Source organism: Ylistrum balloti, unplaced genomic scaffold (assembly GCF_031769215.1).
Source record: "Ylistrum balloti isolate Yb309-2 unplaced genomic scaffold, AGI_CSIRO_Ybal_v1 Utg369646, whole genome shotgun sequence".
Taxonomy (NCBI): domain Eukaryota; kingdom Metazoa; phylum Mollusca; class Bivalvia; order Pectinida; family Pectinidae; genus Ylistrum; species Ylistrum balloti.
Genome location: NW_026781904.1, coordinates 120,616 through 139,627, shown reverse-complemented (window position 1 = coordinate 139,627; position 19,012 = coordinate 120,616).

Sequence of the window (19,012 nt, the reverse complement as noted above, 5' to 3'; positions counted from 1 at the left end):
GTATTTAAGGACACATTCAAGACAGTACGATTATCTTTTGGAATGAGATCTTTATCTGTAGCCAGACAATATATTTGATGTTATATTGATAAATTCTGACAGTTCAACCTTAGCTTACAGAAGTATCTAATGATTGGTTTTCGTTTTTTTTTATATATATATAAATGTGTATACATATAAACAGATTTATAATTTCGTCAGACTATTTGCTGACGTCTCGACAAGCAGGCGATAAACATGGGATCAGCTATGTATTGTCCATCTACATTTTCTAGTAAATAGTTCCAATGGTTTATAATGATATTTATACGTTTATATATATATTTATCTACAGTTATGAGATAGCACAGCGTTACAGGATATGCGATGTGCGCACGACGTCTGCACGATAGGAAAACTGGGCGAATTAAGCTATCGGACATTTGTGCGCAAGTTGTGCAATGCTATCGTGGTTGATATAAATTTAGAAATGACTTATAGATAAATGAGGGATAGGATATATTTATTTCCTTAATATATGAGAATACAAATAAAAGTATATTTCATAATTAAGACATGAATATATAGCATGGACACGTAGATCTATCAGATACAGATTAACTAGTTAGGTTCAATCATAATTCAAAGTGTTTTGTTTACAAAGTGCCACATGTGACCAGCCTCAGTGTAAAGACAATAATTATATTTATCATACAGGAAAATAACAAATAGACGCCTCTTTTTGTCTTGACAATGAATCATCTAAAACTACAAGAAAGGAAATATTATTTACATTACTTCTGTATCAAACCGCAAAGCTGTGCACACGATACTGGATAGTGTGTGAGTGTGCGTGCGTGCGTGTGTGCGTGCGTGCGTGAATTGCCAACTGCATAGTGGTTTTTCAATTAAGTAAACAAGTTAAATTTGCTTCCCATACAATAAGAGGACAATTAACAAATTATAATTGTGAGTATATTGGAATGTCTTCTGTTTGGATTTATGGGCAATATGAATGCCAACTGGATGTAGACAATTCCAATGTAAGCCTTTTATTGTATTTGCCTGTATCCAGTTGGTATTCATATTGCTGTGAAGGCCAGCTGACAGAAGTTCGATTTTTTCCCGTGTAATAAGATGACAAATAAATATGATAATTGTAAGCATTGAACAATCTTATTTTGTCATTTTGCCATATTAAGGGCAATATGAATGCCAACTGGATTTAGACAATTTCAACATAAGCCCTTCACTGTATTTGCCATTATCCAGTTAGCATTCATATTATTAAAGAAAGCCATCTGACAGACGTTCAATATTTTCATGAACTTTATAAATAATATTATGTTGTACTGTGCCTTCGTCTTTCTTAAGCTGAGCTTCTATCGCGTGAATCAATTTGCAGAATGTAAATGAAACAACTGAATACTTTTATGAGAAATTCCTCTTTTCTGTACTACATATACTGTCATTCCTAAACATTGTGTATCAGAAGAATACATTAAGATCTATGCACTGAAATTAAGTACGTATACAATAATATAATTGGAAAGGATAAAACGTAGGTTTCTGCACTGTTTTTCAATCATAACATAAATGATTTTAGTGTAAGTCCTTATGAAACTGAGAAGTGACATTGATATTCCTCGGTGAAAAGTAAATTCTGTTTAAATCTGTTACTTTTTTCGTTTAAGTAATTTTTTGCAATACAATAATCTTCATTGATTGATTCAGAGTGAATCTATTGAAGTGATTTAATTTGTTCAAGAATGGCATTAAATTGCGCACAAGATATATATCTATAAAACAAATTACATTTGTGATTTCTATCATTATTGATTAGAGGTTTCGGTATATTGGAACATTTGAACCATGGCAAAAAATTAACCTTACCACTAATTCGGATCGACTCCTATCTAAAGCATAAACTGTTTCAACTCATTTTTCAGGTTATGGTTTTGCTTCTGCACACGTAAACTGAATGATAATACAGTGGCTATTGTATAAAGATAAATCGTACTTCCGTTATGTATAACTTTGAAGCATGATTGATCATTAAAGCCAAACTAAGGAAGAAGTAATGTATTTAGTGAATTGGCACCAAAATAAGCGATACATCGTTCTATTTTTCTGGTCTATGACTTTTTATCTGCTAACCTTTCTCAGCAAAAATCATTTAAGGATGATTATCTGGCCAAACAGCTGCAGAGGAAACATGTATGGAAAGAGAGATAAAAAGGAAAACAAAAGAGAGGATTAAGTAAATAGAATAGATAACAGTCCCTGGTGTGTTAGAATGTTAGCAAGCGTCAAATTACAGAGAAAGATAACTTACTAAAGCGGCTTTAACGGTAAAACAAAAAAAGTTATATAATATGTCATTACGTGTACTTAAATATAATAAAATTTTTGGCAGTGAAATACAGGAATTTATTCATTTATTTCAACAACTTTATATCAGTGATGAGATACGAAATATTATTTCATCACTTGTCCGGTGATGATAAAACATTGGTAGTTTTTTTTTAACAACCAGGGCGGTGCTTTCGAGTCACTGCAATAACATTTCTCGATTTTCCTATTCGGACGAAAATGAAGCGAAGGTTGAATCAGTTGGTTTTCCATCAAAAGCAATTTCTGTGTACATTTCTGTTTTTCATGATATGATAGAATACAACGAAAATCAGGTTATTTGAAATGGCGCCATGTTGTCAAGAATAACGCCAACCCATCAAGTATCCAAAAACGCAATAATATGTTTCGAATATTCTCAAAATAATTTTTATGATTGGATCGGTCATTTTAGCATTAAATGTGCATTTCAGAAAGTAACAAAAAGAAAATTTAATGGTATAATTATTGTCAATGACGGCTCCCAGTCTGGTGTCCATTACAACTCATTTTATCAACTGTGAAAATGTGGGCGCATTGAGTTCTGTAAATCTAAATGTATTTTAATCGAAAGTGTATGACTGTTTTCAAATTTTGATTTTAGATAACAGATTGTTTTGATACCCATTATAAGCATATTTAGTAACCTCACAACAATCACAACCTTCATATTTTAGGCGTTTTCAGTTCTCAAACGTGTACAATCTCTTGCTTTGAATATCAGTTGTGTCTAAAATTAAGTAAAACATGGTATGTTAATAAAATTGTATCCTCTCGATGACACAAACTAGATTTTAGTTATCAAATTAGTCAACATCTTCAGAATAAAAATCGTATAAATAGCTAACAGTCATCCTTACATTTTTATAATCCTATATCACAAAAAACAAACACTCGCTGCATAGCGTAAGCTCCCTTTTTATAAGATCTAACAAGCGGTAGCAGTGATCATTGACCTGTATACGAAAACTGACAGTAACATTACCATATCAAAAGTCACGTAAGCCATTCTGAATGACGTATCACATTTGAATCTGTGAACGAGTAAGGTGTCATACATCGGATACTTATAGATATACTAACCAAATGGCTCTCAACATGAACAGATACAGACTAACTGCTTTAGTGCTGGTTAGTTTAACAGAAATATTCCTGTTCGGTGGTTTACAATTTGGATGGTTTTCACTGGTGTATATTCTTAAAGAAGATGGAGTGTTTAGTAATCTTTGTATCCCTCATATACACAACAGCAGTGGCCAAATCAATGCCACTGTGGATGATAATTGTTTTCCACAAGACGAACGGTTGAATTTGTTATTTAGCATAGGTATTGCTGTAACAACAGGTGCTTGCTTCCTAGTTGGACAACTTCACTTCAGATTCGATTTCAGAAAAATCCGCATACTTAGTGTGTAAGTATAACATTACTTTCTCATAACTTATTAATCACCTATCTGGATCCTGTTTCAATTCTGATACAAATGTATCGTCTGGTTTCGTCGATCAGCATTTAATCAATATAATCATTCTCATATTACAATCTTCTAATGCCAGACAAAAAGAAAATTACTCTACCAAACCTGAGAATCGATAGCATTGATTTTAACAAGTATTGCATTACTGGTTACAACGTTCACCATAGGGTGGCCAATCAAACGTCTTATTTGAATAAACCGTTAAATGGCAGGCCATATTAAAACAGTATTTTTCGTTAATATAGCATAACCTCTGAGCAGTTAACATTAACTACATTGATGTGGTGTTAATGATTAGTTTTAAAGGAAGTAAATACTTACATTTGTCTTTTTTCATAATCAGACGATGATCCGTGTCACGTCCGTTCGTCAATAAATATACTTTTTTTATCGTTATTCTTTGCGAATTACTGGATAGGTCTTTCTCAAATTTCAGTTTGGCCCTTAGTTGTGTTCGTTAAATTTGAAAGCTGATCACAAGGCAGTTTGTTTTTCGCTATTTGTTAGAAAGACCTGGATGGATTTTCTCAAATGTTATATGAAAGTACCCCTTGGTCATTATTTGTGCCCTTTTGATTTTGGAAGTGATGAATCACATAATGGCTGACTGGTGAATATATTGTATCTTGCAATGAAAGTTTGTTATCGCCATTTCCTGAGAAGTACTGGATGGATTTTTCTCATATTTCATAAAAAGATTAATTAGCAGTTAGTTGTGCCCTATTCATTTTGGGACTGAACAGGAAAATCGAACTTTTAAAGAACAAATCAAGACCAAGCAATAACAGGCCCCATCATCCTACTGAATCTCGTGTTTTCTTCGTGCAATGTATTTCGGAAGACGGTTGGAATTCCTGAAATTTGCATATTTACAAGATTCTGTTACTGTTCTTTATTGAAATTTTGCATAGATCCCAAGCATCATACTCGTGCTGGTCGACAATAAATGTCGTGTCGGTTGCAATACGTTGTTTTGTTCAGAGATAACATATTATAGTTTATATTCAGCGGTGTCTCTTTTCATACAAGCTAATAAGAAGTTGATAAGATAGCATTGAACTAGTTATGCCCGTTTTTAGGGTACACATGCCCAAAGACCGTGACCACGAGCAGCTAAACCTGTTAGCTTGTTGATCCGTTAACATTGCGTATTCATGACTGGTGATACTAATATCAGGCAACCGGTAAATTAAAAATGCGGGGTTTCGATTTAATCGACATTCCGATTTTAAAAAAAAAACAACTTAATTTCGTACTTAGCACCTTAGAGTACACTGACCTAAGTATGCCATTCCTTTTTTTAGTTAAGTAATGTAAAATATTCACAGGGCCTGTAATTCACTTTTTAACGTAACTAGGAAAAGATCACATCTAGGAATGTTGAATGACGCATCGGCCAAATCCGCCCTCCGACTTTAAGGAGCTGGCGCAGACATTGTGCGAGGTGAGAAAAGCCATTACAGAATTCGACGATATACAGGCTCTACGCGCGGACGATGAAAGGCTGTTGTGCTAGTCGATTGTGGTCACACAAACTATTACCGCTCTTGTATATCACGCAAAATTACCGAACCATAACGAATTTGGTCGTCATTTCACGGCCATACGCAGACATCTTACTGAATCATTTGAATCCTCATTAACTACATCTTAATGAAACCTGACAAAGCTGACCCGATACAATTTTTTTTATAATTAATAAAATCATATGTTAATGTTTCCCCTTTTACGGATTATTGTATGTAATTTCCTAGACTATTTTGGATGAAATTAAAATTTTAGATTACTGCTTCTCGAGAACCAAATAATTCTTATACCTAGGTCTCTGTTCTGTCAATTTTTTATTTGAATTTACAGTGAGTTTATCAATCAAAATTTAAACGTAATATTCCAGCGGTAGGAATTCGCATTCTTATGCGAGTGTTCCAAGTGATCTTAAGGAGAAATCGTTGGTAGAATGGATAGATAGGCAACAATGAATGGATGAAATATTGGTAGTCCGTAAACAAACATATTGCTTAGTTCTGACCGCAATAAAATTCACTTAATCCCTATTGCACCGGGGTAGATCAATATTGCAGATTTTATTAAAACCAACCCGCAAGTATTCACAGCTGTGAAAAAACGCGCAAATAGGCACATACTAAACTTTATATAAAATTATAGCAAGCTGGCATGTGTCTTCTCAGTGTCGAGTAACACAATTTGAGGAACATTTATTGGGAAAGGTTTATATGCAAGCACAAAGTACAACATTCACTGAGTGGAATGAGACGTGAAAAATATGTCCGCTGGCAGGCTCGTTATGATTGTACACAACACACAATTCTATCCCCAGGCGTTCGAGAACTGATATTGGAATTGCTAAAATAACAATTACCCGTAATATTGTTTTAAAATGTTGAACCAACATATACATAGCTCATGACTATACTTGGCCTCGGGCAGGGGAGATAAGGCTTTAGTGGCAGACATTGTTATCGTCCGGTGTGCTCTAATCGGGCTGTTGCTCATCCAGAGATACTTACACAAAAAAGCTGAGTGGCGACATGTGGAAAGATTACCGACCACGATAAAATATGAAAAAGATATACATGTATAAAGAAAATATGTAAAAAAAAAAAAAAAAAAAAAAAGAACTTTGATATGTAAATCTGGCAGAATACGATAGTGCGCATTGTCTGGTAATATTAGGAGTTTTGTAACATTTAATTGCAATAGTAGATTGATTCGTATATAGATAATAAATAGTATTTCAATTTTACAACAAATCATTAAAGCGACAAAACAACGCCTTGTTGAGATGAATTGCGATTAACAGGTATTTTAGCCTCAACTAGGACAGTTTTTTCCCCCGATATGCCCCATACTTGCGAATATGAGTCGATGTCGGATACATCCCGAAGATCAACACAACGAAGTGAGAGTTCTCTTTGGTATCGCTAACTGTTTTACCTTCAACAATATGTTGTATCATGGGACATTATTAGACACGGTTATCGATGGTAAATATTCATAACGCAATATATCAACATGTGACGCAGGCCATCGACTTTTTTGGTCAATAAGAGAATCTACTTTCTAGTGTAACAAAATAGGGTTTAGCGTAACACATCTGGATTTTCATATGGGATTGGTTGAAATAAGTTAGTTTAAACAATAGTTTGTTTAATGTTCAATAGTATATCAATAAAACACATATAGGTAGTTCACAGGAGTGTGGATAATTACTTGCATATATACACTTAGGTTGGTGTAGTCTGGGCCCCGAGAATCTTATCAGTGGGTGTACAGCCTTGGCCAGTTAATTAATTAGAGACTATTCCCACTTCCTTGATAATTAAACTTGTGTAATTTACCGTTCGGACAGTGGCCACCTAGTAGTGGAGTAATTATTAGGGTATATTTCAAGTAACAAATATGCAGGAAGAAACTCAACCTTGTACCTCGAGTACAGGTGGCTATACTTCAACAATCATATCAGCTTGCAACAAGTGAAGTCCATATAAGGGGATAGTGGGACAGAATCGGTCAAGATGAGATAAATAGAAGCTAGATTCTGGGGATAGGAGAGAAGGGATTTGGACACCCGACTGCACGGTCAGAGACAACCTTGGGGGAGCCCACCAGATGGACAGCTCTGATACGAGACACAATGTGAAGTACAAGTATATGAACTCTGTATGTTGATAAGATGTTGTTTTTGTACATGTAACATTATTCAACATGTAATAAACATGGCTATTACAAACAAGTATGTGTGTTTACGCCTACTGTGTTACACTAGTCCAGTCGTAACTGAGAACATGAATGAGATCAGGATTGTTATTTGATATTCTAATTGTTTATGTAACAGAAGTAAGACAGTCAAGCTGACGAAGACGTTAATCCACGTGTAAGTCAAGCTGACAAAACTCAAGGAAGAATAGGTCGTTTATTTAGAGCAGAGATTGTTAAAACATGTATTTATAAGATTAGCATAACATATCTCCTGACATCTCGGTATATTCTTTGATCACCATGCACTTTATGGAAAAACTGTTGAAAGAAACCTGGGTCAGCAGCTAGACGAAATGTCCAGAAGGGAAGCACAGATTGCATCTACTTAAATTCGAATATATAAAAAAGACACGAGTACGAACTAATAAAACGCACAATTAATTCATATCTTTCATACACTTCAGGTAAGCTGGCAATTTTCTATACACACATGTGAAAGAGTAAGTATGGGATGGCTATTTCAAATACGTATAAGAGAAGCTGTTCTCCATACACATGGAATAGTGACTTTATTTGATAAAATTCAAAGTGGTGTCTTAATTACCTAGAGAGACTTCTATGGTAAGAATAATACTATTCCCTAAGTGATGAATCTTACCTCCTTGACCAATCAAAAAAGCTATAGAATTTACTAGGGAGAAAACACTAAACCGGGCAAGCAAGGATACCAGGCAAATAAGTTCATAAAGATAATTTAATGGATACATTATAGGTTGTACATGCAACAAATACATTTCTGGGTATATCTTTGTTGTAGAAAAAGTATTTTTTTGAAATGGTAAAATATTGTTCCAACCGGTTCTAGAATCTTTTAGGATAAATAAATCTATATTGGATTGATTTGAAATACGTTTTTTAATATTCTGATGTAATTGTTACACATAGACTGAAATGTACCTACATAACGTTGGATTTCGTATCAGACACAAAAATAGAGACTATCATCGCCAATTTTCTTTCTTACAAATAGGTATGGCACCAGCGCTAAGTAAGCGATTCGATTGCAATGCACCTTGCATTCTTTTATCGGGATTGTTGACCTACAATTGGAGCAACCCTGAAAGAGGTCCCGTGTGGTTTATGCATATGATACTTGTGGTCATTCTTTTACATCAAATTCAAACCTTGACCGTGATAAGCTATAAGAAGAATGCCCATCGAAGTTGAGAATTAACGCAGAAGACTTGTAACAAAAAGTGTACTCGGCGGGACAATTATCTTACTCGAAAAACTCAACCAAGTACATGTAGATGGAGCAAATTTACAGGATATTCAATACACATGAAATAATGTTTTAATGATGGAAGAAGCACTGAATGGAACCACGACCATATTCGACAGTAACTATAATAGCCTATGACCATTCTGAAATAGCATTGCGGCTGTTTTCTGTCAATTGAAAAAAAAAAGTTTATTTCAGTGTAGGTCGTTCTTATGTTATTATATAAAGGCAAAAGATGGGTTCTTGACTCAGTGACAGTTACTTAATGTGAGTTATATTTACACAGAAATAATAAAATACCTTGTATTAAATATATAACTGTGTACAAACTTATTTAATCCCCAATAAATGTTAAAAATTCGTCATTCGTGACAAAACATATCCACACCCGATGCGGCTAAATTACCAATGTACCGTGACTATACGAATACAGTTGCAATTTTTAAAGTATTCGCAATTATATATTTTTCTTATAATGTTATTTTCTTTTCATTTAGATTAGTAGGCGTCACAGGCTTATTATGCTGTGGATTTACATCCTCAGGTAAGATAAACATGTTGACGTGGACCTTCTATATAATCAGTGCTCAAAGGTCAGACAACCCAACAAGTCAACATTCTCTCTATTTTTGTTGCTTCTTATGACATCTTCACAAAACTATTACAATTTTCATAGGTTTCAACTGATGGTATGACTACTCTTGGCAATAGTCGACTAGAATTTACTTGTGTAATCAGGTGGAAAACATTAAAATCCATTTGTAAAATGAAGTCCCTTATCCATTGACATACTAAGTCATGTCGCTTTGTTTATTTTCTGTTCCTTTTTTCACTTCGTCATTCTTGACAAAAACCTGCCATACTAAAATCATTTTTGTTGCTTACATTTTGGAGTTACTGTGTAGACAAAATGCGATTTTTCTTATTTCATAGTTTTTTTATTTCCATTCGTTTTTTCTAGTCTTGATTGCTTTCAAAATTTGAACTATTTTCATTCTTTTCACACATAAATCGTTGGAGATGGAAATGTAAAACTGAAACTGTACCCATTCAAATACAACGAAGAGAATACTGATATTCTCACAAAATCTTAAATCAATCACGAATTCGGTGAAACTGGCAAAATGAGAGTAACAGAAAGATTTACACGGTGTCACCTAAAAAGTACAGGGATAATAAGACTATGTGTTTCGGGAGGGTAAGCATCTTCTGCTTCATCGACGACATCTGCCATACAGTAACAGCACAATGTTTTATCCCTGCAATACAGTGTACAGTTTTTGCCTGGAGTTTATATTCTTGGAAAAAAACACGTACCATGTAAATGGAGGTTGGGGTAATGTTCCAACCCATTTTCCTGTGTGGTAAATTACCTTGTGTCATACTTGTTGCAATGAAACTCAAGATTAAGCTTGCCACTGTGCCATTTCTAAAGATTTACTTTATTTATATATATATTTGTAAAACCGTCTTCATCATGAAATAGTTAGTATCGTTAAGCTAAATACAAATATTAGAAAACATTATAGATACTTTATGTTAAAAAACGTTCTAAAAAAGTAAGTGAACTATATATACTACATATGTGTATGTATTTTTGTCCCCTTTCCGACCAACATAGTTTGTCCCTCGAGCAAAAAATATTTCTGTTCAGTAACACATAATTCTAGATAAATGAAAAAGTCGTTGCATTTGATATAAAACAAATGCCGTCCCATCCAGACATTACATATTACAAAAGCTTCGCCACACACGACAGATCCAAAGTTAAGTGAACTTGTAACCTAAGGTCATGCTTACCTTTTACTAAAAACAGCATGCTAATGGCATTTGAGACTGTAAAACCTCACTTCAAGCCAAACATAGCTAAATAATCTCCTTATTGTGTAATATGACGTCAAAATGTCATATTGTTGAAATGGTAGTCAAAGGTCACTTAAATAACTTTTTTTCATAGCAATTATATGCATAAAAATATACTGGTATTTATTTATGGATAACTAAATGTACATATGTCTAATTTGATATGTATCACACCATGGTTAAGCCCCAAACGATAAGTTGTCCTGACAATGAAGGGCATACAAACATCATTCATATTTCATTTCAATAATCCAATTTCGTACACACATAAGAATTTGAATTAGATATTTATCAATTTTATTAATGTTATTCAGCAACCCTGAATCTGGTATAGAAAATATTTGAATGTAATACCATGATATATTTTCCTGAATGAATTTAATTCACAATGATAACTTAGGTAGAAGTAGTGGAAGTTGTTGCCACTAATGCTTGCCACGAATTGGTGTGATGAAAATGTCATTATGAAAAAGACACTGTTTAAAATCTAGAGAAATATTGTTTCATCTTTTATGATATGTGTGTGATTGATGCTTCCATTGTTGTTTAATACCTTATTAACAATAAGAAGCACTAGTTGTTGACTTAAGTTTTTATTACTACAGGGTAGGGACTAAATACTCAAAATATAAAGCTGACATAACTATTAGGCTGACCGTAATTCTCGACGGTTCCTATTGCTGACGACAAAGAAACATGCATCATTTCCCGTTATATGAAAATTCATATATGTCGATGAATGATCTTAATTTTAAAATTGTACAAATAGATCGTAATGGTAGTGAACGAATGTATATATATGTTAAGTTTATTAATATTTTTTTTTATTTTTTTCTCCACGTGAATGCATTGATATTGTCTGGGTTCAACTTAAAAGTCATTCCAGCGATATAGCTGTTCTAATATATGTTTTGTTTGAGTGCGAATTCCGACACACGATATCATAAAGCATTATAGAAGTAATGGATATTATTGAAATTAATCTGAGCTACTACATAATTCATGACATGTCTTAACAAAACCGTAAGATTAACTCGCAAGATTTTATATACTTACAACATTGAAGGATATATGTATTTATGTTCGATATGGCTATTAAATCAATTAACTTATTGAGTATCATAACTCGAGTCTTGTAATAAGATTAAGTATTTCGAGGACATATATATATATATGACCTTCTTACATACAATATGTAATCAAGAAAGACCAGGAGTTCCAGACATATTTGCGTCTTCTGCGTCATCACCGATGCGGAAGTGACGTAGGTTCCAACAGACATACTGGCATTGAACACATCGAGTATTACATCTGATGAGAAAATATATTACTATCCAGATCCTAATTATGCATACCTCTTACCGGTATTTTATTATTATAATACTATGAAAATGTACTGTGATTAAACATGAATACCATCTTCACGCAATCCAATTACTGAAATCAATTATAGTAAACACATTGGCTGCAAACAGCTTCATTTAATAGAGCAAATAGATTCGTGCGAAACTTGTTTTGAGAGGTAATAGGTCATTCCCAAGATAACACAAGATCTCCACTTTTTACTGTAGATAATAGGTTCTTTTATCATTCATGTTATGATATACAAAATCATTTGTTTGTTTCAGACTTGCCTTGGCTCGTCCTGCCTGGTTTAATACTGTGTGGAATGGCTGGTCACTCTTTTATGATTTCAAACATGCAGGTAAGAACCCCTACCAGTCATTTAGTGATGGTTTAAACGCTTTGTTTATCGCAATCAAACAATATCAGACCAGAGTATTCTGTTTTCTTTGTATGTACAAGTGATATGAACTTAATTATACTTTATTAGGGATCAATGAATAACTCATTATAACCGAGTTTTCACAATAAAGAATTGTCAGATTGACGTCGATTGTTGTGACGTTCTACCTGACAAGAGTGTAGTTTTGAATAGGTCACTTAACATAGGTTTATATCGGATTACACGGTTCACTGCTTAGAATCTACCACAAAGTTGTAACTGAATACGGATTTATAAGAAACAAACTAACATCGAATTATAGTTTTAAATATTCAACGTTTCAATACAAGCGATGAAATCAAACGTAGTAGAAATCGCCGTTCTTATTCGTCAAAACTAGAATGTTATCTCAACGCTATGAGTGAAGCAAGAATTTATCAAATGTCTATATTTCATTATACTAGATATCCTACATTTTGCCTTGTGGATCCTCCTTGTATGTTGGTGTTTTAGCTGGTTGTTTTGAATCTTCAGTTTTCACACAGATGGTAGTTAAGGTCAGTATATATATATATATTTAGTACATTAAAAATCATTGATAACTAATCAAACATGTTATGTTGCTGTTTTATAATGCCTTTATTGTTGACTTATTAACAAACAAAGCATTCAAAGAGTATTTCAGAACAAGAAATATTTTTTGTATTGACATTACGTCACATATATTTTTTTGGACTAATTACATTTTTCCGAAAAAAAAAAATCAGAAAAAATTACAAAATACGACCTAAATGTAAGGCTGTTTTTCTCAATGAAAGTAACTGTAAATGTTTTGACATTAAACAGGAAAAGGTTTATAGGTTAGACAGAATTCGATAGCTTGAGAACTGAAATCCCGTTATGTCGAATCAACACATCAGTATCACATGACAGGGCAAATATATACTCAGGTTAGTTTTAAGTATTGTTTGATATTTATATAAACAATAAGTCTTCTCCCTAGACAACATGGTGGTCAGACATAAACACCATTAACATACATACTTACATTACACACATACAAACCTTACACTGCATACATACAATCATAAGAGAGACTTATTAACATATCATTCGTATATATTCTGAAGCAAATTTAAAAATACTTTTTAATCACCCATTTACATTTGATACTTATATGGTCGCAGTTTTGTCATCTCTGCGCAACTTTTTCCTTTACCATATAATTTTCAATCAATAATATCGATTAACGGGGTTTATCAAACCTAAACGGAAATAGTTGTTGCGCTGTATGGTGCCAAAACTGTATCAATTTGGTTTTGCTATTTGAAGGTGGACATGTTTGATACTCGTTGGGCTGCCCGTTGATCCTGTTGTTGAGAACGTGGCATTTCTTAAGTGAATAGACCTAAGGTTTGCATGACTGGTAACGTGACTTTCGGAATGACTCGTCTCATTTTCCTGGTACCAATTCCGGAGTCTTCGTGCAAATTTTTCTTTTATTTTCTCCCTAATTTTATTGAACTTGAGTGCCGGTAATGATTATGTTCACATGTTGGTATGTTGTTTTTGTATTGATGGTATTCACCTGTGTATTTTTTGTACAGTCATTGAAATTGCTCAGAGTAGAACCGTGGATGGTAATTAATCCCAGTAGGTTTATCTGAACCCGTATGCCGCACATTTACTTGAAGTTCATTTGAAACTGAGATACATGAAAAAAGAAAAAACAAATAACTAAAACAAGCAAAAAACAAAGACAAAAAAAAAAAAAAATATATTCATTTCGATCACATCAAGTTTCCAACATTCGCCTCCCAATTTTCAAAAGTTAGACCCTTAGCATCACAAAGGAGTAATGCAAGGAAGGACACAGCTGTAAAATACAATTTTAAACTTGTGTGTTATACATTTGTGCCTCGTTCGTAAAATGAAATTGGTGTACAAATTTTCTCTAAAACGAAGACTCCTTTTCTGCCCACCTTTGTATACAATTATCAACAAATTAAATTCCTACATGGCCTTAACTTTTTCAGAAGTTGTACGAGAATGGCACCAAACGGATATTTTCCTATACTGGTCTTTCGGTACTCTATATCGTCATATCCGGTATATGCACCATACTACATCCATCACATAAAAAGTCGGAGAGCACCTCAGAAACATCAAAAGGATCCGTCAACCATTCGTTTAGACCAGAAGGTTCTACAGACGGTATTGTAAATGACTACGACGCGAGAGCCGATGGACTCGTTAATAAATGCTTTGAAAATGAAAATAATCTCAAAGTAAAACCTGAAGATCACGACAACAAGTACAAAGAAACAGCAGATGACGGTGAACTTGTTGCTGATTCCTTTCGACCGAACGGAAATGGTCTTGAACCTGCAGCTGGACGCCATGACTATGGCGTGCACTCCAATGAATTGAAAGAAATAGGAAAGCAATCGCACAACGAGAGCAAAACACGTGTTCGAAAATCAGAAGTAGAAATTGCGTCTTGTTCACGCGTGAAGCAAGGTATTCTTTACAAGAATATCTATCAGAAACATAATATATTCATAACTGGAACGAAATCAATTTTTCAATATGATATCGAAAAAATAAACGTTCAATTCAATTGAATTCAGCATTATATGGTTTTTACAGTATACTTTGCATTTCTATTTTCGTTTTGTCTGTATTTTTGACAATTTACGATTTATGTTGTAGAGGCCAACAATAGCAAACCAATTACACCCAAGGACGACGTCAAGGCAGAGAAATTTAGACAAATACTTTGTTCGCGCATGCTTCTGTCTCATCTGGCCTGGACAAGCACTACGCTTCTGAGATGTTATTACTTCATCGGATCAGTCAACAGGTTTCTTGGAAAAAATATAGATAGTGACAGCCAGGGTAATAGCCATAAATTACTCTTTGTATTGAACACGCCTTCATGATCATCTAATGTCGGTCGTATTTTACTGCCTTGAAGTATAGTTTTTATTTAAGCTTTAAAAAGTGTTAATGACGGTCAGTGAATTACATCTATGAAGCTATAATCCACATAAAAGTCACTTTATGACGTCATGGACAATAGAACGGCCCCAAATATCAGTGTTATTTCTCCTATATCGATGGTATATAAATCATATCACGGGGGAAAAGTTAATATCATGGGACTGATAGCACCAGTATATACCATTGTCAAATGTTAAAAATTCATTGTCTAAATCATATTTAAGAATGCGAATATTGATGTCAATTTTCCTATCCAAATGTAACATTAGATGACGATATTTCACTATATGCTATTCACATAACTCAAGTAAAAGGTATATATGAATCCCAGAAAAACTGCGATATTTGACGTGTGTCATAGGGTATAAAATTTAAAGGAGAATGAAAAATGGTTGGTGCTCGATTATTGATTTTTAAGACACAAACCTTAGAAATTACTGTTTTTGCTGTAATTCTGATCTTTCCTCGAATTTAGAATTTCTGGTGTTAAGTGGTTTCCTAATTGCATCGTTCTTTCATACTGTTGTTCATCCAGTTATCATGTTTACTTAATCGCTGTTTTTATATAATCTCTCTCTCTCTCTCTCTCTCTCTCTCTCTCTCTCTCTCTCTCTCTCTCTCTCTCTCTCTCTCTCTCTCTCTCTCTCTCTCTCTCTCTCTCTCTCTCTCTCTCTCTCTCTCTCTCTCTCTCTCTCTCTCTCGTGTTTGTGATATAAATAAAACCCAGCTATGATTTTGATTTTTTCGCAGTTAGCTTTTTCCTAGATGTAATGTCTTACACCATGCTTGGAGGTTTCCTGTCGTCTTTTATCGCAGGAAATACGTTACAGATACAACACAGGTGGTTTACAGGTAGGTGAAAGGTGAACATGAGCATTTCTGATAAAAACGCTGTTAAAAAATCAAGAAAATACCATTATGTTAATAATAATCCAAACTCAAAGTCAATAAAACGGCAAAATATGAGACTGCTGAAAAAGTAAAATAAGAATAGGGCCGGGTGTTCCGGAAGAGTAAGCGTTTTCATACATATCTCACAAGCGATTTTTATTGTAAATGGCGAAGATGTCAGTCCCACTCCTAGTCTATACAGGAAATGCCATTTGTATTTATATTCTTTGAACTGTTCTTTTATTTTTCGACTTAGGACCCATGAGGCTTGTGATTCCCCTGACGGTGACATCGTTCTTGAGTATTTTGTTGTCGAGTCTTGCCTTTGTGTCAGCAACAGCTGTATATTATGTAGACTTTGTCGTAGTGACAAGTCTTCGGTCCTTCATCTATTGCGTTAACTTAGATTTCATAAGAAGCGCGTAAGTATGACCAAGCTATATTGTTGGATAAAAATTAACAAAACACCAAAAACACCTAAAAGAGAAAGAAAAGCAACTGAATGCTCGACGCAAACATATGGTCTTTTCATTCCATAGCTAAATGGAGATTAATAAGTTTCTAAATGCATTGTTTCTTAAATATCCCTTTTGGTGTAACGTTCATATCACGTATGATTTAAAAAAGAACTCGTGCAAGGTTTCAAAAGTATCAAGACGGACCAGAATAATTTGCAGGTTTGTTTTATGATTACATTCTATGTATTCGTCGTGAAAATAAGAGATAATCAACGATTTCTGAATCGATTTCATTATAACATTTAGAGGTTGTAGTGCTTATATTCCAATTTTCATAAGCAAGGCACAGTTCATCCTCGATACTCCAATGGTTACGATCATTTTCGCTCTCTACACTAATGGAACCTGTCGTGGCAAAATTGAAGGTCTGTGTCCGACACCTTGTGGACAATACAAAAAGACTAGTTTGATCACGAAGTCGCATAATGATGTATTTCAATGGCTTTGAAGTTGGGTGTTGCTCTTTTGTAATCTTCAAAATGAGCGTATCAGCCTGTGATTCATCAGGAGTTTTCTCCTTGAACTTATCAAATGGCTTCGCTTATGCCTCCAAATTGCCATGACACGTTCAAGGGGTGTAGAGTGCGAAATTGATTGTAACCCTTGAAGTATCAAGGATGGTTACAGTTTGGATATTAAGTTGTATATTATATGTTTATGTAATAATTGGTACTTTTTTGTGAAAACAGATTCCCTAAAAGGTATATGAGTATCATCTTTGGATTGGTCCTATCAGTTGCTGGAACTTTCAACTTGACTCAGTACGCCTTGTTTGCGTGGACGGAAGTGTATAGTGATGCGATGACGCACGTAAGATATGTTATTGATTTAAGCGGCACTACACAGGTTTAAAATACATACATTATGTTTGATTCAAGCGACTCTGATGTAGTGTAATTGATCATTCTGCTAAACTTGTTTAGTTCTAATCAATAACAGTTAAACATGAGTATGGGGTCTGATGAATGCACCGTAAAACCTGTATGTAACATTAGTAAAATATCAATATGACGTATTTCTTAGTTACAGTTAAACTTCAATATGTCTCCATGCGAGCTCTTTACAGTAAAATTATATGTCTTCTACTTTTTACAGTTAAACTTTAATGCAGTACTATTTTGATACATATTCTAACACATTTCCTTTCGTTACCAGGTAAACATATGTCTCCTCTGTTTGTCCATCATCTCACTGCTACATCCGATTCAGATCTATTGTTTTGAAAGACGAATCCAGAAAAACGAGAATGACAAGTAAAACTATCAGTTGGAGGACCGGGTCTACTTTGAAAATGTTCTCGGTGTCTAGATAACATAAAAGCAACAACCGAGTGGAGCAATATCCGTTTTGTAGTTAAGGGCGACGCATTCGGAGAGGAAGCTTCAAGAACACATATGACACTCGCTTTAATACCTAATGCCTGGTATCTGGAGATATATATGTTGAGTTTATAAAATTCTATAATTATCTTTTACATACTTGGAATTAAGAACATATCTACAATTTGATTTTATACTAGGAAGGTCAAATATAGTATTGATTGAATTCAGTTAGCGGTTAATATTGGCACAATTTACCGATACTCTTTAGAACTCAGAAAATGTTTAAAAAGAAATGCTTCTTCAATTTTGCCAAATTTATGGAGTATGTTACTCGAACTATGCCGATATTTTTTGGGGTTGTCTTGCCAATGTATTGAAATGAATAGAACATGTTCATACACAAGCAGGAAGAAATGATTCATTTTGATAAGATATTTCCAAAGTTTGTTGTTATAAAGCATTTGCCATCAACTGTTGTTTTATGGAACTCTATACCTGCAGAGGTTAGAAACAACCAACCTCTGAACATTTAAACAATTTAAACAAATACTTCATACTAGACTTTGTTTACACTGTAGCGATGTCAACACTTATCTGACATAAACCTCAGAGGGAGTCATTTTTGTACATGAGGATATATAGGGGATAATGTTAAATTTTTAATGTACGAAAACTACAGAATTCCACAAAACTTTGATACTTACCTAAGATTTTGATTTAAATACAGACATTTTGCTATCAGATAATTCAGACTTAATGAAAACACGGAATGTAACAGTATCTACTGTATTACAGAATTGTATATTTCATTATAAAGAGTGGAGTAAATAAACACTCTCACG